Here is an 18,747-nt window from a genome sequence, read left to right on the forward strand (position 1 = left end):
ATATCTGAAATTGGTTCCATGTGATTGTGGTGTATAGCAAGCATAAAAATCCTATGCGATCATACTGCATTCTCTAAGCACTCTAAGTTGCCATTGTCACCTAAGAATCTAGTTGGCATTTCATGCCTGAAATAATGACTAGATATGCTGTAATCACATTCTACTACTTCACTTCTTTTCCGTCACTACTTAAACAATTTTACTCAGTGCTTCACTACGTGCATCAATTAAGTCAGAATCCACATTCACAAAAACTTCAACTAACATTCCCAAGGCAGTGGCAGCGAAGCCATTATTAATAGTTGTGGGATGAATGTTACAAGAGGTATATGGGGATCCACATGCATTCGACTTAATGATGTCTCACTTAAAATAACCTAGTCACCTACATGTTATATTAAATGGGCAACAGTAAAGATGTCATTGATGAGCTTTGAAATTACAGTTAATCCAATGAATAGTAGAGATGGCCTTCTGCAATAAAATTGCTCTGGCAACAATGTGATCATCACCTAGGCAAAAGTATGGCAGCAAGTTCAGGAAAGCTGAGATATACTCAAGTGAAATTTTAAGAAACAAATTCCAACTGTTAAGTCTTAGAAGAAAAAGCAATAGATGGAGTAACTTGACAAGTAGTTTCTATCTTTCACTAAAAAAAAAAGTAGTTTCTGTCTTAGAGCTTGGATGCTGGGCCTTATAAGCAATGGGTACACAAAGAAGTGTTTAGGGGATGCAATATGAAAAGAATCTGCAGTTGTCTCACATGTATTAAGGATGCCAGCAAACTGACAGCAAACATGGACCTGGGAAACAGCTCAGAACTGTGACTGTGGACAATTAGTTCACAGCTTTCTGAGCATCAGTTTATTCTCCTGTAAAATGAACAAGTACTTTTTTTTTTTTACTGTATATTAAATTTAGCAGCTAATATAGTTTCTTTCCATTCACGATTTTAAAAAATGCTGCACTGAATGGTTTTTAAAAATGTATTCTGATGCGTAAGTGCAAGAATATCTTTAATGTAAAACTTAAGAATGGAACTTCTTGATCATTGACTCTTCACATCTTCAACTTTACTAGATATTATGAAAGTGGTTATGACTTACATGTTTATAATGATGTACAATCTCATGAGAAATGCATACTAGCAACACTCTGCATTCCTACCAAAACCTAGTAGTGCCAAGCCTTAATTTTCATTATTATGAGTGCTATGAAATGACAGTCCACTGTTTTAGTTTCCATCTCCCTAATTATTAATAAGATGAGCATATTTTCACACTTTCCAGTGAGTTTCCTCTTTTATAAGCTGCCAGTATTTATGTTTCACTCTACTTTTTTCTGTTAGGCAGTTAGTCATACTATTGTTGTGTTGTGGGCTTTCCTTAAGTATTCTGGGTTATATTTCTTGTAAATATTGTGTTGCCTTTGATTTGTTTGTTCACTCAATTTATGGTGTTCAATTTTGATGTTCAAATATTCTTAACTTTAATAAAAATATCAATATTTTCCTCCAAATTTGTCAGTTATTTATTTTAGATTTTTCCTTTTAGGGCCTGGTTTCAAGTCATCCTTCTTACCCAAATAATAAGTAAAAATTAAGTAATAAAAATAGTGTTCTCTACTTCTTTAAGCTTTTAGGCTTTGTGTGTTTAAAACTTTTTGCAATTTCTAGAAGATGTAAACAAGAAATTCTGGGGCCTAAAATATTTTTCTTTCCACAATAGATTTAATAAAAGTGTATAAAACAAATACATAAGCCACAAATTTCAATAGATTTACAGGAAATGTGGTGATAAAAGTGATACATATAGAAAAAAAAAACTGACTCATTCTAGGAAGAATATCTAAGTTCAGTTGTTAAAAAATACAGAAAAGAAAGAAAAATTCATTTATCTATTTATCCATTCATGCAAATAAAACTCAGTGAATGAATTACTTCTATATATAATATGTATTACACTTCTTATATGTATATATTAATACCTGCTATGTATGTGTGCGTGTTTGTGTATGTTTTCAAGCTTGCTAGAAAATAAGAATACAAAGATGGGAATAAATAAACACAATCTCTGTTCTCATGGAGCAGTCTAAGAAAAAGAAAAGTATTATCCAAATAATCTCATGAATAATTGTAAAATAACAGCTACCTTAAGTCTTACAAAAGAAAGGTACATGGTGCTGTGTGAGACTAAAATAATAAAAAGAAATGATGCTTGAGTTGAGAGATAAAGCTTGGGAAGAAAATGGCTAAATAAAGCTTGAATAAGAGAGCATTCCAGGCAGAGAGAGGAAAATGCACAAAGGTCACAGTTACTTCTTATTGTCTCTCTTCCTCCTGATCCACTGATCCAAGTAAGCAATAGAACCACCGTCACACACAATTTTGACTTAGTCTCCTGTGTACTCAAAAGTAAATCTTGTTCATTTTTCATATACCCAACATTAGCACAGAGTTGATGTTCAATAAATATTGAATTATTTGAACGAAACGTCCTCAATTCCTGGTGTTGCAATATGTGTTCTTTCATTCTGAAAAACTGGACAATAAATATGAGTTTACAACTCTCAAAAATAGGGTTTTGCAGAAACACTCAAAATCTATGCCCTTACAACAAAAAGTTTTACATAAAACCAAAATAATTTTTACCCTGTATGCCTAAAAGGACATGTAGAATTTCTTATCAAAAAAGAAGTAATACAGGAAATATACATACATATACATAAGCTTTTTCCTTTAAAAAAAAAAAAAGGAGAAAGTAGATTGATTAAAAGGGTATCCCTCTATTGTATTTTGCATTTGCCTGCCTTAGTATACTTTGCTTGCAGCTCTAATTACTTGGTAAAGCTAAATATTAATATGCTGAGTGAAAATCATACATGACCCAACTTCTGCATTTTACTAACATAATTCTCCTATTTACCAGTCTTGTAGGAGCTAATTCACACTACAAATTCTGGTACAAATGCATTGTACCAGAACAGACTGTACTTAATTGTCTAGTGCCAACTAGGTGTTGCTTGCAACTCAGAGTGCAGCAAAGGAAACTCCCCAGGCGGGTTAAAGTTGTCATGGAAGGTTTCATGGAGTCAGGACTATTAATGACAGCAGAGATCTGCATAAACAGAAAGCATGAAATGCACATACTGTGCGTGAGAGAGTGCTCTAAGTTACACGACCTTAACAAAGTGGAAGATCTATGTTTGAACTAGCAAGGTGTGGTGAGTTTACAGAGGGCCTCAAAAGTCAGGCAGACAAGTTCATATTCATTGAATAATAAAATAGAAATAAAATACAGTTTTTAGAAGGAGAAACTGCTATGAGAAAACACTCATTTGGATGCAGTAAAGAAAATGTTTATTGCTCTGTACTATAGAAAGTATCAGATTATCAATAAAACATGACAGCCCACTTGTCAGACCTGTTTGAGTATATATTTGAGTATATATTGAATCACCTTTGCATAGGTTGAATACAAATACAAATCTTTTAATGTGCTAAAATGAATGTATGCATGGCCAACATTGTCTAAATGAGGTTGACCTGCAGTGGGCAAGCATACTTTCATAATCCAATTTTACATATGAGTCATCCTTAAACTAATAAGCATAGTAACTTGGCATATTAACCTTTGACATGATTTTTTTTATTGCTCATGGGGGAAATGACATTAAATTGACAGGACTGAAAAATGCACATTTCTGCTCTGCATATTTACTTATCATGCAGTCATCTATTATACTTGTGGCTCTTCCACTAGAATTAACACACTTAGAATCTGATTTAGCCTCTGTCATTCACTTTTTAAAATTATTCAATTGCCTAGCATTGTCTCTTGTACACAGTGCATGCTTAATAAATGATTACAAAATGTGTAAGGAACAAATGAATGACCCATGCCTACAAATAGGAATAAATGACCAATGCTAAAGTGTCTCTGACCAAAGGAAAAACATGTATAAGTAAACTTATCATGTAAACAAGAAAAGGCTGGTTAACCTATTATCTGTCAGCCTCTGCGATGGTTAAATTGTATGTGACACTCTGGCTAGCTTATCTGTAGGCCCAATTGTTTGGTCAAGCATTAGTCTAGATGGTGCTGTGAAAAGTATTTTGTAGATATGATTAATGTCTATATCATTTGATTTAAATAATGTGAGTGGGTTTCATGGAATCAGTGGAAGGCCTAAGAGCAAAACTGAAATTTCTTGGAAAAGAAGGAATCCTACCTAAGTTTCCAGCCTGCTGGCCTGCCCTATGGACTTCAGATTTGCCAGCCTCTACAATCACATGAGCTAGTTCCTTAAAATGAATCTTCTTGCAGATAGATCACATGGATACAAATACAACTGGCTGTTTTTCGGGAGGTCACTGACTGATTCACCTCTGCCCCTCAAAAAAAAAAAAAAAAAAAACTAAAACTACCTATATTATTAGAAGAAATTTTTATAAGACAGATCCCATTATAAAAAATTACATTACTACATACATATGTATGTTTTTATATGTACATATATAACAAGATTGATCCAAGTTTTGACTAATTTCAAATATTCTAGTAAAAACATTTAATTCAGTAATATTTGTACAGGCACTTAAATTGGTTTTGATGGGGGTGTAAACTGCATTATCTTCTGTTGAGAAAAAAATGTAATCACAGCAGGCCCCCATCTTTTCACGACCACACTCTAAATCGGAGGCAATCATCACTTTTGGTCCCTAAGGGGTCCTAGGCTTGACCGAATGTTGAGGAGTCCTAGGGCTATGCTTACACAACACAAATGATTCACATGATTGCTAAAATTCACCTCTTTCTCCTAACAGTTATGTTATAAAATACCTAAATTGTGACACACATCATAGGAACCCTCGAAACAGTTTTAAGGCAACTTTTCTTTTAGATGGACTAAACCCTAGTTTTTATAGGGAGTGTTTCATCTCTAGTTTTAGTAGAAAATGACTCTAGTGGTTTCTAATCCATAAAATTAATGATAGTCACATTATCTGGTATAATTCTAAATCTTTAGCAAAGAAATTATTAGTTTTCTGAACTATGAGTTTATTTAAGATGGTTTCAGAAAATGTTTGCTTTATTCATCTTTTAACACATTTAAAATTATTTCTTTTACATCTATTTTTAATCCATATTATTTCTTTGAGTTATATAACTAGGTCTCCAAGAGTTAAAAATAACTAATATAGTTTTTCCATCTATGCTTCATAATTGAAACACTCCTGCTGGCAATAAGTGGAAGAAAAAAATAAAAACAGGAAAGAGAAACAGCATGACATACAAAATAGATAGTATGTATATTTCAAAAACATGAAAGGCAGAATTATAAAGTAAAATATCCCCCACGAAAAGGCCACACAACCATTTCCTATGGTTCTTGCACTTGAAATACAGGGAATTTCTGACCAAAAGAAAAACTGTGGTACCTAAACTATTCTTGAACTGTCCTGTAAGGGAAGATATAGACAGGTACACAACTCACCAACATCATGCAAAAGTGACCATTAAGTCAATACCACACCAGTGACAGGATGCCTTATGTGTAAATAAAAGAGTTTTTCTATAACAATGTAGTCACTTATAATCACACTGAACATTCAGAGTAGTGATATGTATGGGTGTGGAGAACTGAAAACAAGCACACTTGCTTTTATGGCAGTTCAGAAGTCACTAATATGGCTATAAGAAGACAGAGAAAAGAGATCTACCAAGTTCCAGTCTGGCCAAGGACCATGAATAATATGGACACTGCAATTGGGAACTAAATGATAAGCTTCAGGGAGGAGAGAAACCGTATGTTTCATTAACCAATATATATATACAGGACCTAGTAACATTTGTTTATTCAGTTAAAGAATTCTGCCAGCCTTACACAGCCTCCAATTTGCAGGCATTTCAAAATTTGGATCTGGGCTGTGGGAACTGAGAGGACATTTCCAATTCCAGAGGCCTTAGAGAATGAGTGTGGTGTGGATGGCTGGGATTCTTGTTTGAGGAAGTGACAGACCAGACTCTCCTTTGACCCCCATCCTTCGTATCGGCCTATATTGTTGCTTCCTTAAATTCTGCTGATCCCCTAATTCCCATGGTATATATACTACAGTTTCTAGAGTTCCTCCAATCCTTTCATTTTTTGAAGACTTTTAGACGTTTTAGGATACTTGGTTCCATGTTAAGAACAAATTTTCAGTCCATGAAAAACCCATGGAGGGCAATATTCAAATTGAGCCTAGATGTGATTCAGGACAGTGGCTAGCACTTGGAGTAGTTCACAGAAGGATGGGCAATATTCAAGTCACTCTTAAGCAGTATTCATTCATTTATCAATTACTGAGGATCTTCACATCACTGATTTAGACAAGCAGCTTGAAAAAGAGAATAAAACACAAAATTACTGCCCTCATAGAGTTCACATTCTAGTGGGCATGAAGCACAAGCAAGCAATGAATTATGATGCATTAAAGGGAGATTTCACAGTGATATACACAGGCTGTTACTGGAACTCAAAATAGGCTTCTTGCATGGGATTGAGGTAGTCCTCCTTGAATATACGTTTGAATTGAGCCTTGAAGGACCCACTGAATAAACCAAATGGTGGAAGTTTCAGTCATTCCAAGTGAATGACACAGCATCTGCAATGGCAGGCTCTATGAATAGCAAAAACAAAAACAACAAAATATTTTGCACAGTTTTACAAGAGAACTTTGACAAGAGCCTAGTACCCTGGATAGCTCCTTTGCATCAAAGGTGACTGGAGAGACTGAGGTCTAGCAGGTTGAAAGGGGGACTGAAGGATCTCCAAAACTTCAAATTTACCAATCTATCCTACCTTCAAATTAAAATGCTTTGGCTTTTAAAATACCTCATCCGATCACTTCCTGCATTAGACCTCTGGGGCTATGCATTTTCTGTATCATCATTCAATGAACCTGACTCTCCTCAGAAATATCCTGGGAGGCATTCCTTCTTACTCCTCACTAGACAGTTAGCACTGCAGTGTCTTTATCCTTTCAGTGTTTTGGACTCAGGAGCCCCATGATTCTCCCCACCCCAAGATGCTTCCTCTCCCTCTGATCAACTTAGACCCTCCCACTGCAGGGTCCCTCATCCTTTCAAAAGCTGAACTGGTATTGATGAAGAAGATACCTGCCAATACCCCTCAAAGTTAATTTTAGCCATAATGTTGTTATAAATTTATATGCTTGCTGTGTACAAATTTGTAGTGACTCTGATGGCCCAATTTAGTAATCTACACTTTATTTTTAAAATCACTGCTATAGAAGGTATATTCTAACTTTTCAGTAACTCATTTATTAATGAATATTTCTGGTTTTCTTGGGTCTGTTTGCACATGAATATGGTATTAAAAATTGAAAACAAAATCAAACTATTCTTGAGCTATCTGCCTGTAGTTAGCATTCCTTTGAAAATTCAGGAACCCTGACACACAGACTCATTGGTTTTGTTATCAATAAGATATTTTGAAACTTTACCTGAAGTAAGTTATTTAGTCTGCATTTCTCATACTGAATTTGAGTCTGGTTTAGAGGTATGTTTTTCCTTTTCTTAATCATCTCATCTAATGTGTTCTCCCCTTTAAAGCTTTTCCTGAATGTCTTAAAGAATACTGTATTAGAAAGGCACAGTCACTAAACACATTTCATATATTCAGACTTAATGCACTGGTAATTTGTATATCTACAAATAAACAAAAAACAATCAAACAAATAAAAATAGTTGAAGAATTGCCTAGAATGTTAAAGCCTATATCTGCATTTATTTCTGCCATGTCTTTATTCATATATACTTGTATGGTTTTATTTATAAACCTAATATAGGTTGGTGATGTATCATTTGCTGCTATTGCCAAAACCAAACAAACAAAAACCAAAAAAAGCCACACATACAACAACTCATTAACAGAATCATAGTATTAAACTTTTCAGGGAAGAAGTAACTGCAGTGAATAGGTACATAAGAAATATGACATGATAGTCTGAATTTGGTTGATAAGGAAAGCGTATCACTAAAACTCCCAGAAAAGTTGAATTAAGGCAGTATACCTGGCTTAACAAACATTTCCTGAACACAGAAATACCCCTAGGTTTCATTAATGAACCTTAGAGAAAGTATCACACAGTCCGGAGTATGTTTCTTTAACACATTCAAATAAGGTCATAAAGGAGAAAGGAGAAGAGCCAGGTCATCTTGAAATAAACAATTGTAATTGTGAGAAATAAACAACTGAATAAGAGAAACAGGCAAACCCTAAAGAATTCATATGCAAATTCTGCCCATATTTGTGTACATATATCACATTTAGTCACCAAAAAAGATATGGAAGAATATGTATTCTATTTATGTGGATAATTTGTTCAGGAACCATATGTGGTGCATTCTTTTTGAAACAGACTGACTTATACATAATAAGCATTTACAAAATGTTTGTTGTCAGTGGTGATAAATGAGGTACCTCTATAGCAGGACACAGCCAGATAAGGGAAGATGACATGTAGCAAAATGAGGCAGTCTAATGATGGTTAGAACCTGGAACTAGACCTGCCTTGTAGTCTGGAAAGCAATATACAGACCTAGCTGTAAATACTTCCAAGAAGTCCAACCAGCCTGCATACCTGAGAGTGGGGCAATATGCCAAAAGTGGTTGGCATCATGGAGGTCCAAGAGTGAGTACTGCAAATGAAGCATATCTCTAAGAGCTGGCAACGTTTAGACATCCAGGAAAGTGGTTACTGCGGTGGGGGTGGTGAGTCTGCTGGCAGATAAAAAGGTCAGGAAATGATGTGGTTTCAGAGGTAGGAGCCCACTCCTTAAAGAAATAGAGAAGGCTCTGTAAAAAGAAAGATCTCACTCAAATGCTATAAGAAATGGTGATATTAAGTTATTAAGATTCAGGGGAAAATATTTGGTGAGAAATCAGTTTCAGTTATGAGAAAGAAGCATTACTATAAATAAGTTATCATATAAGAGCTGGACATCATGGGTGGCTTGATGTTAAGTCCCAAAGTGTTGAGACTAGAAGCCAGTCCATCTTACCACTACATAGAAGAATTGGTCCTAAATCAGGAGCATGACTGAGGCTCCAGTTAAAGATTAAATGATTCCAGTGACAGTCTAAACAGAATCTCACAAAAAGCTACAAAGTAGGCCATAAGTAATGTACTCAGTGAAACAACCAATTATTTTTTTCTTGTTGATAACTTGCATCTACTTTTATTCATGTTATTGACTGATTTAAACAAATTATGAAAATAAAATTTTGCCCAGCTAGTCTAGTAGAGGGCTTCAGAATAACCAGATTTAACTCTGATTGTCTGACAGTCAATGGACGTCCATAGAGCCAGCCTTTAAAAATTTCCTTTGCTGCAAAGATTTGAATATTGGTTAAACACATATTTAAATAAATAAGTTAAAGATTAAAAGCCAAAAGAAACTAAACTGATACGACCATGTAATATTTTTTTCTTCTCATGGGAGTCAAAATGAATTAACAGACGGCACCTAAGGTCAACTTTGCTTGAGTATGGTACTCAAAGCTGTGTGTGAAGTATTCCAGAAGATAAGCTGCATATCTCCAAATATGGAGACTATCTAATGTTTGAGCATTCTCTGCATTAAGGTACTCATTCTGAAAATTACACTTGGTTACATCTTAAATTTTCACTAACAAGTTTGGAGAGTCTAACCAGTTGGGGTAAAAGAATTGTGATTGAGTGGCACTGGGGATAAACAACTTTGGTACTGAAAAGAGCAATAAGAAGATGGGAGCCTCAGCCTTGCAAGTCCTCCATCACTTGTTCCAATCACCCAAGACACAATAATGGCATCTCTGAAGATAATGGCAACAGGGTGAGTAATGCACAGATATTGCTGGGCTCTGAGTTAAATCAGAATAAGGAGAAAATACACTTCACATTTTCTGTCTACTGGTTTCATAATTTATTCATCGTTGTAATAAAAAAAAGTCAAAGTTTGGTGTAGGTAGCTTGGCAGATCACAGAACAGAACCTCAGTTTCCTCACCTCTAAAATACGCACAAAACTTTATAATATTAGGAGAACTGCATGGCATAACCTATTTAAGTGCTTATCATGGAAGTCATGTTCAGCACATTATAGCCATTGCTGTTGTTGTTAACAAACATCTCATCACTTGCAAAATAGAAAGAAAAACAATACCTATATTTACATATATTCCAGGACTCCTTTAAAATATTTTTTCAAGTGTCAGTCTTTGGAACATAATATACCCTTAGAATGAAGGTATACACTCATTCAACAAATAATTATTTATGTGTTTGCCACTGTTAATACCTAATGATACAATACTGAACCAATCACACAAACACACATAAAACTGCAATGACTACCACAAAGTAGAGGAACAGAGAACTAAAACAATGTATCAGAGAGAAACTGATGTAGCAAAGGAGGCCAAGGAAGGTTGACTGAGCTCATACCTGAAAGGAGGAAGATGCGACAAGAGGGGCAGGGAGGGAGGATAAGGAGAGGGAAGGGTTACTAAGAGAGATACAGGATTGGAACACATTATCTTTGATCCTGAAAGATGTAGAGATGTGGTCTAAAATTTATTTCAGTAATAAGACTTCGGGAGAACATTCCACACTTGTGAAGTTACAGTTGCAGAACCGTAATCTTATAGAGAAGATGATAATAAATGCCAAAACCAAAAATATCACATAAAAGTCAAGAAAACTAAACAAAAAATAGTCAATCCTTGTATACTGTGCATATTTTTTGTTCTGTAAATGACTACCAGTAAGGTCAGTCGGAGGTCTTTACCGTTCAGTTAAATTCTATACATATAGATTGCTTCTCCAGTCAACAGCAAATATGTGCTTAGGAATTAGACTCATTTTTTAATTCAATTAAGATGAAAATGTTCTGATGGTGAGTATAGTATTTTCCAGGTCTAAATAGCTAAAGCTTAGTTATCTCTACCAGTTGAAGAAAGTATTTAGGTACAAAATAGGTGGAAGACACTGCCTTCAAGTCAGTGGTTCTCCTACTTTAGGGTGCATAAGAATCACATAGAGGACTCCACCAAAGTTTCTGATTCAATCATTCAACGGGATTGCATTTTAACAAGTTCACTGGTGCTTTTGCCCAGGGAACCACATTTTGAGAACTACTGCCCTAGGTTAAGAATTTGCCATTAAATAATAAAATGTTTCCTTATAAATGACCTTTAGATTTTATTTAGTATCAAAATGTTACAGTGTTCAAAAATTTTAATAAATTTAGTTAAAATTGTAAATATAGCGTAAAAAATGCAAAACCAAAAATGACATTTTAAGTTATTCTAGGTATCAGGCCAGAAATTTTGCCAAACAACAAACTTTATCTGTCAAAGTTCTAAGCAGAAATTTTTTTAAATTGTAATATCATACCATAGACCCTAGCACACATTTTCAACCACTGATTTTTTTTTTTTTTTTGCCATTTTGTTTAGCCCACATAAAGACAGTTTAAACTGAAATACAGTCATTTTAAAGCAAGAACTGATAGTTGTATCAACTGCAGTTTAGACTGGTCAGTTTTACAGTTTTATGTTATATTTAGTTTAAGCTACATGTTGAAGTATGTTTCTTTTGTTAGTGTCTGTCATCAATCTCTTCATCTTTTCTTACTGCTTCTCCCACCCCAGACTTCATGTTTTATTGTTAACTGCCACTCTTGCATACTACATGTTCAAGTATGTTTCTTTTGTTAGTGTCTGTCATCAATCTCTTCATCTTTTCTTACTGCTTCTCCCACCCCAGACTTCATGTTTTATTGTTAACTGCCACTCTTGCATAGTGAAGATAATATTGCTGATAGAAGCATATGTCCTCAATATAAAGCAAACAGATTTTGTCACTATCCAGTAGGGAAATCATGCAGAAGCTGTCAGTCATACAGTAGGAGAGATTACATTATCAAAGTGATACACCTGTGACATATAGTGCAAAACCAAACTCAAAAGAGACCAATTAACAGATATGCTGGTCTGTACCTTGACTGCATTGGAAATCATTCCATTCCTGCATGAATATGAAACTGATGATTTAATAGGCTTTTCACTTCTGTAATAACTCATATCTATTCACCGTCAACAAAATATATATGAAAGTCTTTTAATTCAGCTAATCTGAAAGTAATTCTATTCTGTTATTTATTGAAAGTCATATCTAATATTTGTACTATTTCCTTACTGTCACCATAACATACTTCTTGGGTGTCATATTGAATAGGGAATCTCAATGTCAAGTCAGATCTTTCCCCTTATGTTCTTAAAACAGGGAAATGCATTTTAAAGTTTTGTGCTTGTATAAAAACAACTATATATACAAAGAAGAAATAACTAAGTTCAAAATGTTTAGAGATAAAGCATGCTATTAGTAATACAATCTATATATCAAAAGATAGTTACAACATCTTTAAAACTGTTGTTACAATTCTAAAATTGTTCACAAGCCCCACATCATAGCTGTATATTCATGAAAAATAATGTAAGGATAGATTAACTATAATGCAGATGCATTCTAATAACTTTAAAAATATAGAAAATATGTTAATGAGTTATACATTTCATATGAATAAAATATTAAGCATTCAATGACTGCTCACTATTAATACAGTTTTGTTTTTGTTTTTGTTTTTTTAACATTATCTCATACTTTTTCCTTTAGAGCAAATCTAATAAAGGTTAGTTAAGGATGTAGCCTAAACACCTCATTTCATGTGATGCCACCTTGGTATTAACATGAAATTCAACACTTTAGTGTGATGAGGTATATTTAAATATTTAGAGTAAGTATTCTCTATAAATATATATCGAGCATATTTTTCATTAAAAGGCAAGATAAAATCAATGATCTGTCTTCTTAGGTACAGAAATATTGACAACTAACTCCAAGAATACAGTGTACAGAATGCTGTACACAGAAACTGACTCACCCTGAACTTTGCACAGCAAATTCAGCCACTTTGCAATATCAAAATCTATTTCAAAACAAACTTATCTTTCCTTAGACCTTTTGTTCTTTTCTACAAATTTATGAGATTTGCATCTTATACCTTATATTCTCACCCACAAACCACTAATCCTATTCATCCCTCAAGATCAAGACCAAGCAAGTCTTACCTACCTTGGCAGCCTTTTCAGACATAATCCAGTATGAAATGTTACTGTCATGCTCTGAACTCCTGCAGTCTTCATTAGAGATGCAATCTCTTATTGTCAAGGGTTGTTAACTCTGTTCAAGCATGAGCATCAGATTGGCCCCAAGTGGAGAGTAAGCTCCTGAAGGGCAGGAGGAAGCAAGGAAGTCTTATGCTCCTCCACAATAGGCCCTTTATTATGAATACTATGCTGAGTAATAAAATGGAGTAAGGTGTTCAATATCAACAAAATGTAGTATTTTTCATTTTCTACTTCATAAGTCTGATGTAAATTAACATTCTATAGTATAAAATATATCATTAAAATAATAAAGTTGCTCATTCTCTGATGTCAAAGAAAAAAGTATTCATAAATATTACTTTTTAATGATTGCAATAATACAGCTCATCAAGTACATTTAAAATTTTCCCATTACTTCTACATTCCAATGATTCAGGAAAATTAAGGTAATAACCCTCAGAGTAGGGCCTCAGGCCAAGTTCTAATGTAATATATATAACTGCACGTGCTCCACTGTTAAAAATGTATTTTAAACCAATATGAACGTAACCAAATCAAAATAACAAATTCTTAACTCTGTTTTGTCTTCAAAATAAACAGGACTCTTAAGGAAAGCTACTTTCACACTGGAAAAACAGAAACATTTGGCATGTTTTGATCAAAATAAGGAGCTCCTTGATACCAAATGAAGACAAATCACTCTGACAATCAGTTGGTCAATCTACTTCTCTTCTCTGTGAAATTATTGAACTAGTAGTTGCAATATGAAATTTCAATGTTTTAAAAACACTGTGCTTGGCAGGCGCTTAGTGACATCCCAATTTAAAATAATGAGGACAACCCATCATTGGTTCTATGAAAACACAGGTTGCCACTTTTAAGAACATAAATTTGCTAACGCACATAAAGCATCCTAAGGCATCTTTATGCTTCAAGTTATGTCTTTGGTATTTGTGCCTGTTATAAAGCAAATAGAAACAGAAAGCAAAACAAACTGATTGTGTTGTAGCCTCGATTAATAGTATTTCAGATCTTTTCTTCATAGCTAGTTCTAATTCTAATCAGTAATAATCGATATAAACTCATCCAGGTGTCCGCCTCTCTTTTCCCCAAAGCTTTTAATAAACCCAACTTTACGGTAAAATGTGTGCACATTATTTTTAATAGCCTTTCTAGGGGTAGAGATGAAGGGTATGTGTTACATATCAGTAGGAAGGTATTCAACCGTAAAAATATTAGAAATGAAAGCTGCTGAAACCAAGTAGGTACCTTCTGTCTTGTAGGTACTATTGATGGCCTGAAGAGGTAAGAGGAGTGGAGACTAAGTACATAAAAACATTAAAGGGCAAGAGATGAGCAACTTCTAAGAAGCCTTTTTCTTATATCTGTAAAATGACAAGTGATTTTCTGACTTCCTTCACTCATATTCAAGGTCCCACAAGAGGGGGAAGAAAAGCAGAATTGCTTCTAATTCTGAGAAAGAAGAGGGGAGAGAGAGGAAAGAAGGAAAAAAAAAAAAAAGGAGAGAGGGAGAGAGAGAAGCTCAGGAAACACGGAAGGAAACCCCGAGAAATTTCACAACTCTTTGCCATAAATAGCCTTTCTTCTCACTCTGCATACCTCCTCCTTTACATCAGCAAGGCTCAGCCTCCACGCGCAGAGAAGCACCATTCACAAATCCCTCCGTCACCCCATCACGCACCCCTGCCCGTTGATGGCACTGCGTGTACAAGTCCCTGGGACACAAGCCAAAGGGGGGGGGAGGACACCTGCGGTTTCAGCTCAGGACTGATTTTCTTTCCAGGTGAACCAATGCATTGATTAGTCAGGAGCGCGAGCGTGAACACGCACACGCGCGCGCACACACACACACACACACACACACACACACACACACACACACACACACACCCTTGGAGCCCTTGACGCGCCACCACAAAGCAATTTGTCCACACGAAGTCGCCGCTGTTCCTGCCGCCGCTGGGGAGGTTCTCGCCTCCAATCCAGGAAGCCAGCGCCAGAGGACGAGCGGGCGGAGGCAAGAGGCCGTCCCGGCTCCGGCACTGCGGCTCCACCAGGAGCCCCGGGCTCCCCGCCCCCTTCCCCCCACCACCCCTCCCCGCCGCGGCCCCCGCCCCGGTGCCCGCAGCCGGCGGCGCCGCCGCTGCCCGGCCGCCCCTACCTGCGGGACACGAACGGCGAGGGAGGGGAGCGGCCCCCAGCCTGCGCCAACTCTTGCCTCCTTGGCCCGCCGCGTTCCGCGGAGCCCTGAAGTGGCCGCCACGGACGCGCGGAGCAGAGTGCTCAGGAGCGCGGAGGAAAAGGCCACGCAGCGCGCCCGGAGTCGCGGGCCCAAGGCGAGCGACCCCGTCCGCCTCCCTCCCACCCCGCCCGCGAGACTAAGTCTCCGCGCCGCGCACGCCGGGCCGGCGGCCGGCGCCCCGGGCCTGGGCGGGGACTGCTCCAGGGCGGCCCGGGCAAGGCGCGGTCACCTGCCTGGCGGTCCTCCCGCGTCCGCCGGGAGCCGGCCCCAGTGCCGCGGGGACGCGAAGCGCGACCCTGAGGGCGCGGGGGCACAGGGGGCGTTACTACCTTGAGGGCTCCGCGCCGCTTGGTAAGGCTTCTCCCGGGCACTCGGGGATTTATGTCTTCGGGGCACGGGGGTGTCTTTCCTGGGCCCCCTCCTCTGCCCTCCCTCCCCTTCTCGGCTGTTGGGCTCCTTCTCTCCACTCCCAGTTGCAGAGTCGAGCTGCGTTATTTAATAATCCTCCTGCTCCTCCTGCCTGCGCCAGCAGAGCTGCTCTGCCTGAGCCACCGCTTCCCAGTCAGTCATGTTGTGGAGAGAGAGAGAGAGAGAGACGCGGATTGGCAGTCGGTCGGCGACTGCGGTGAGAGAGAGAAGAGCAGAGCAAGAGGAGGGCAGAGGAGGGACGTGGGGAGGCGCTTCCAAGTGTGTGAGTGCGCGGAGTGTGACTGAGTGGGGGACACTAGAGTCACCTCCTCGGCAGGCCGCGCTCCCAGACTGTGAGGAGGGCGGCGGCGAGCGCGGCCTTTTATAAGGGCCCGGGGGGGAGGTGTGAAGCTGGGGAGGGGGTGGTTCCGAGGGCGGCGCCCGGCCAACTGCGTCCGCGGGTTACCACGCACGCATACTCATACATTAAGGCGCGCACACCCACGGCTGGCCCGTAGCTGAGTTTTCGTTTTCAGGGGAAGCCGTATCCGACCGTGCTGACTTGGCTTTCTTCTCGGCCCATCCTCAAATGTATGTCGGGTCCAAGTGCACTGGCAGGTCAAGACTGAAAAAGAAGGGGAATCTGAAGCTTTGCAAAGGGACCGAGGCAATACTGAAAATGCACCGTATCTTTTCTCTCCCAACCAGATGCTATTATCTTCATTCTCTTCTACCTCCCAGGGAGGAAATTGTGAGATCCTTTCTCCTCTTTTTCTTCTCACCCAGCCTATTCACATTCTGACACATCTTTTCCCTCAAAGGCCGCAAGGAAAGAAACCTGGCTTCTTTTATCTAAGCAGATCACACCTCCCAGGAAATATTTACAGCAGTCAGTTCTTCTGTAAGATAACAGAAGCACTGGGACTGTGACTTGATGGGGAACTTGTGTTCCTACACGTAAGGTCCTCGACAACACGGGAATTACAAACAGAACCAGCTACCGTTTTGACATCATTTGACTGATGGCCCTCTGGAGAAATTTTGCCATTTTAGTGATGGAGAAAACTTCTGATGCATGGTGCTGCGGTTTACCTAATTTATTTTCCCTGATCTTCTCTCCTATTGCACTGCCTCATTTCCTTTTAGGTTTGCCATGGGTCCTGAACTCTCCCATCCATCCGCTTCTTTATCTCCGCTCCTGTGTATTTATGTCTTTAGCAGGCCAGACAGCTGATGGAGTGCATTTAATTCTGTGTGTGTGTTGGAAACACTTTTTAAACCAATTCTGGTGGCTTGTAGGACCATTTCTAGATAGATAATGCATCCCCAATATCAAGTTTGTACACCTACCATCAGCTCCCTTACACTCTAACTGCCCTCCTGCCCAGAGTATAGGATCTTTGTGATCTGGTGCACTACTGTATTAGCAAACAGCTTACAGGAATCAAGAACCTATGCTTCTTTTATGCTTGTGTGTGTGAGAGAGAGAGCATTGTAAACAATCTGGTAACAATCTGACTTATGAATTGTGAATATATTGAGTGTAAAAGAAAGATGTACTTTTTGAATGAATATTAGTGGTCAATGTGTATTTTGGTATGGGGGCAACCCTGCTTTAAGGTGACAACTGTGGGAAACTTTCTTCATAAATGTAACAAAAGAAAGTTAAGAATTATCTAAGAGGCTAGGGTTGACAACTTAGTTTTTATATCTCTTTATTAGTAGCTGTGACCATTGCTATGTCCTTAGGTTTTTGGTATATGCTGGCCCATTATATATTCTCCATTTATTTTGCCTTTACTATTGATTTTCCTTTCCCCTAATTCTTCCATGTCTCATACAAACAGTTTAGAATCCATCAAAGTCCACTAAAAGTGGCTTAAACTTATCATGAAGAAAGGGGAGCAAAGTTGGAACCAGCAGACACATATATCAATAACATACACATACATTATAGTTCCTGATTAAGCACTGTTAAAGGGATATGCTAACAAAAGATGTTGAGATTTAATGTGTATGGGCCCGGTGAAAAAGCTTATCATTTCTTCAATTTTATACATCAGGAAAGTCAGATTTGGAGAGGGCACGTAGTTAACCATAGGTCATGTACAGATTAAATGATGCAGCTGCAACTCAACCTGTCTGCCTTACTCTACTGCCTCCCATTCAGAATACCTGGCTTAGTTAAGAGTCTTAATAGTTTCTTTAGAGCTTTTGAGAATTATGAAATAAGCTGATCTACAATCCCTGGCATTTTTCTTTCAACCTCCCTCCTTCTTTTTCTAACGCAAGAACTGTTTACAAAATGTTCAGGATTTTTAGGGTTAGGCAAGAATTTTAAAAGTCCTAACTACTTAGATTTAAAGATGAAAAAAATTAGGAAGCTTTCCCAAAAGTCCTGACTAAAGGAATCCTGCTGTTGCTGCAAAAGTAAATTTTGTAGAAGAGCTATTCCTGATCTGAACTTTTGAACTTAGCAAATAAATATGTGGTTTATTTAAGAACTATAAATAAGCATTTAAGAAAAAAGTTTTTCCCCTTTAAGGATGATGCTCAATCATACTTGGCAAGTGTTTGGTGCTTTTATTGCCTCAGTTCCTATTGATCTGATTGTCATCACTAATGATAATTTAATAATGACTCTATGTTACATTCCTCAAAATTATACATTAGACCAGATATTTCAAGGGCATTTTTGATAACCACAACTGATTGTAATTTTCACACTCTCAATTGCATTCCATAATTAGTGAGAACCATGAAAATCTGTCAATTGCCTTTATTCATTAAGGTATTAAATAAAGCCAATACTTCTCGTTTAATTTTATAACAATTTTGCTCGTCGAATGAAGCCCAGAA

At 37.7% G+C, this 18,747-nt stretch overlaps 1 protein-coding gene across 5 annotated transcripts in view; it reads right to left on the reverse strand.

Annotated features, from left to right (window-relative positions):
• CCSER1 (coiled-coil serine rich protein 1) overlaps positions 1–16,695 on the reverse strand; it is a 1,108,361-nt gene extending 1,091,666 nt beyond the window's left edge. For 2 of the 5 annotated variants that reach the window (XM_074343893.1, XM_074343839.1), the window contains exon 1: positions 15,810–16,695. The gene's annotated coding sequence lies outside the window, so the exon portion shown is untranslated. The other 3 variants (XM_074343854.1, XM_074343903.1, XM_074343913.1) reach the window with 3 other exon arrangements.
• Between the last annotated feature and the right edge of the window lie 2,052 nt (positions 16,696–18,747).

This window comes from Camelus bactrianus, chromosome 2, assembly GCF_048773025.1.
Source record: "Camelus bactrianus isolate YW-2024 breed Bactrian camel chromosome 2, ASM4877302v1, whole genome shotgun sequence".
In the NCBI taxonomy this organism is placed as follows: domain Eukaryota; kingdom Metazoa; phylum Chordata; class Mammalia; order Artiodactyla; family Camelidae; genus Camelus; species Camelus bactrianus.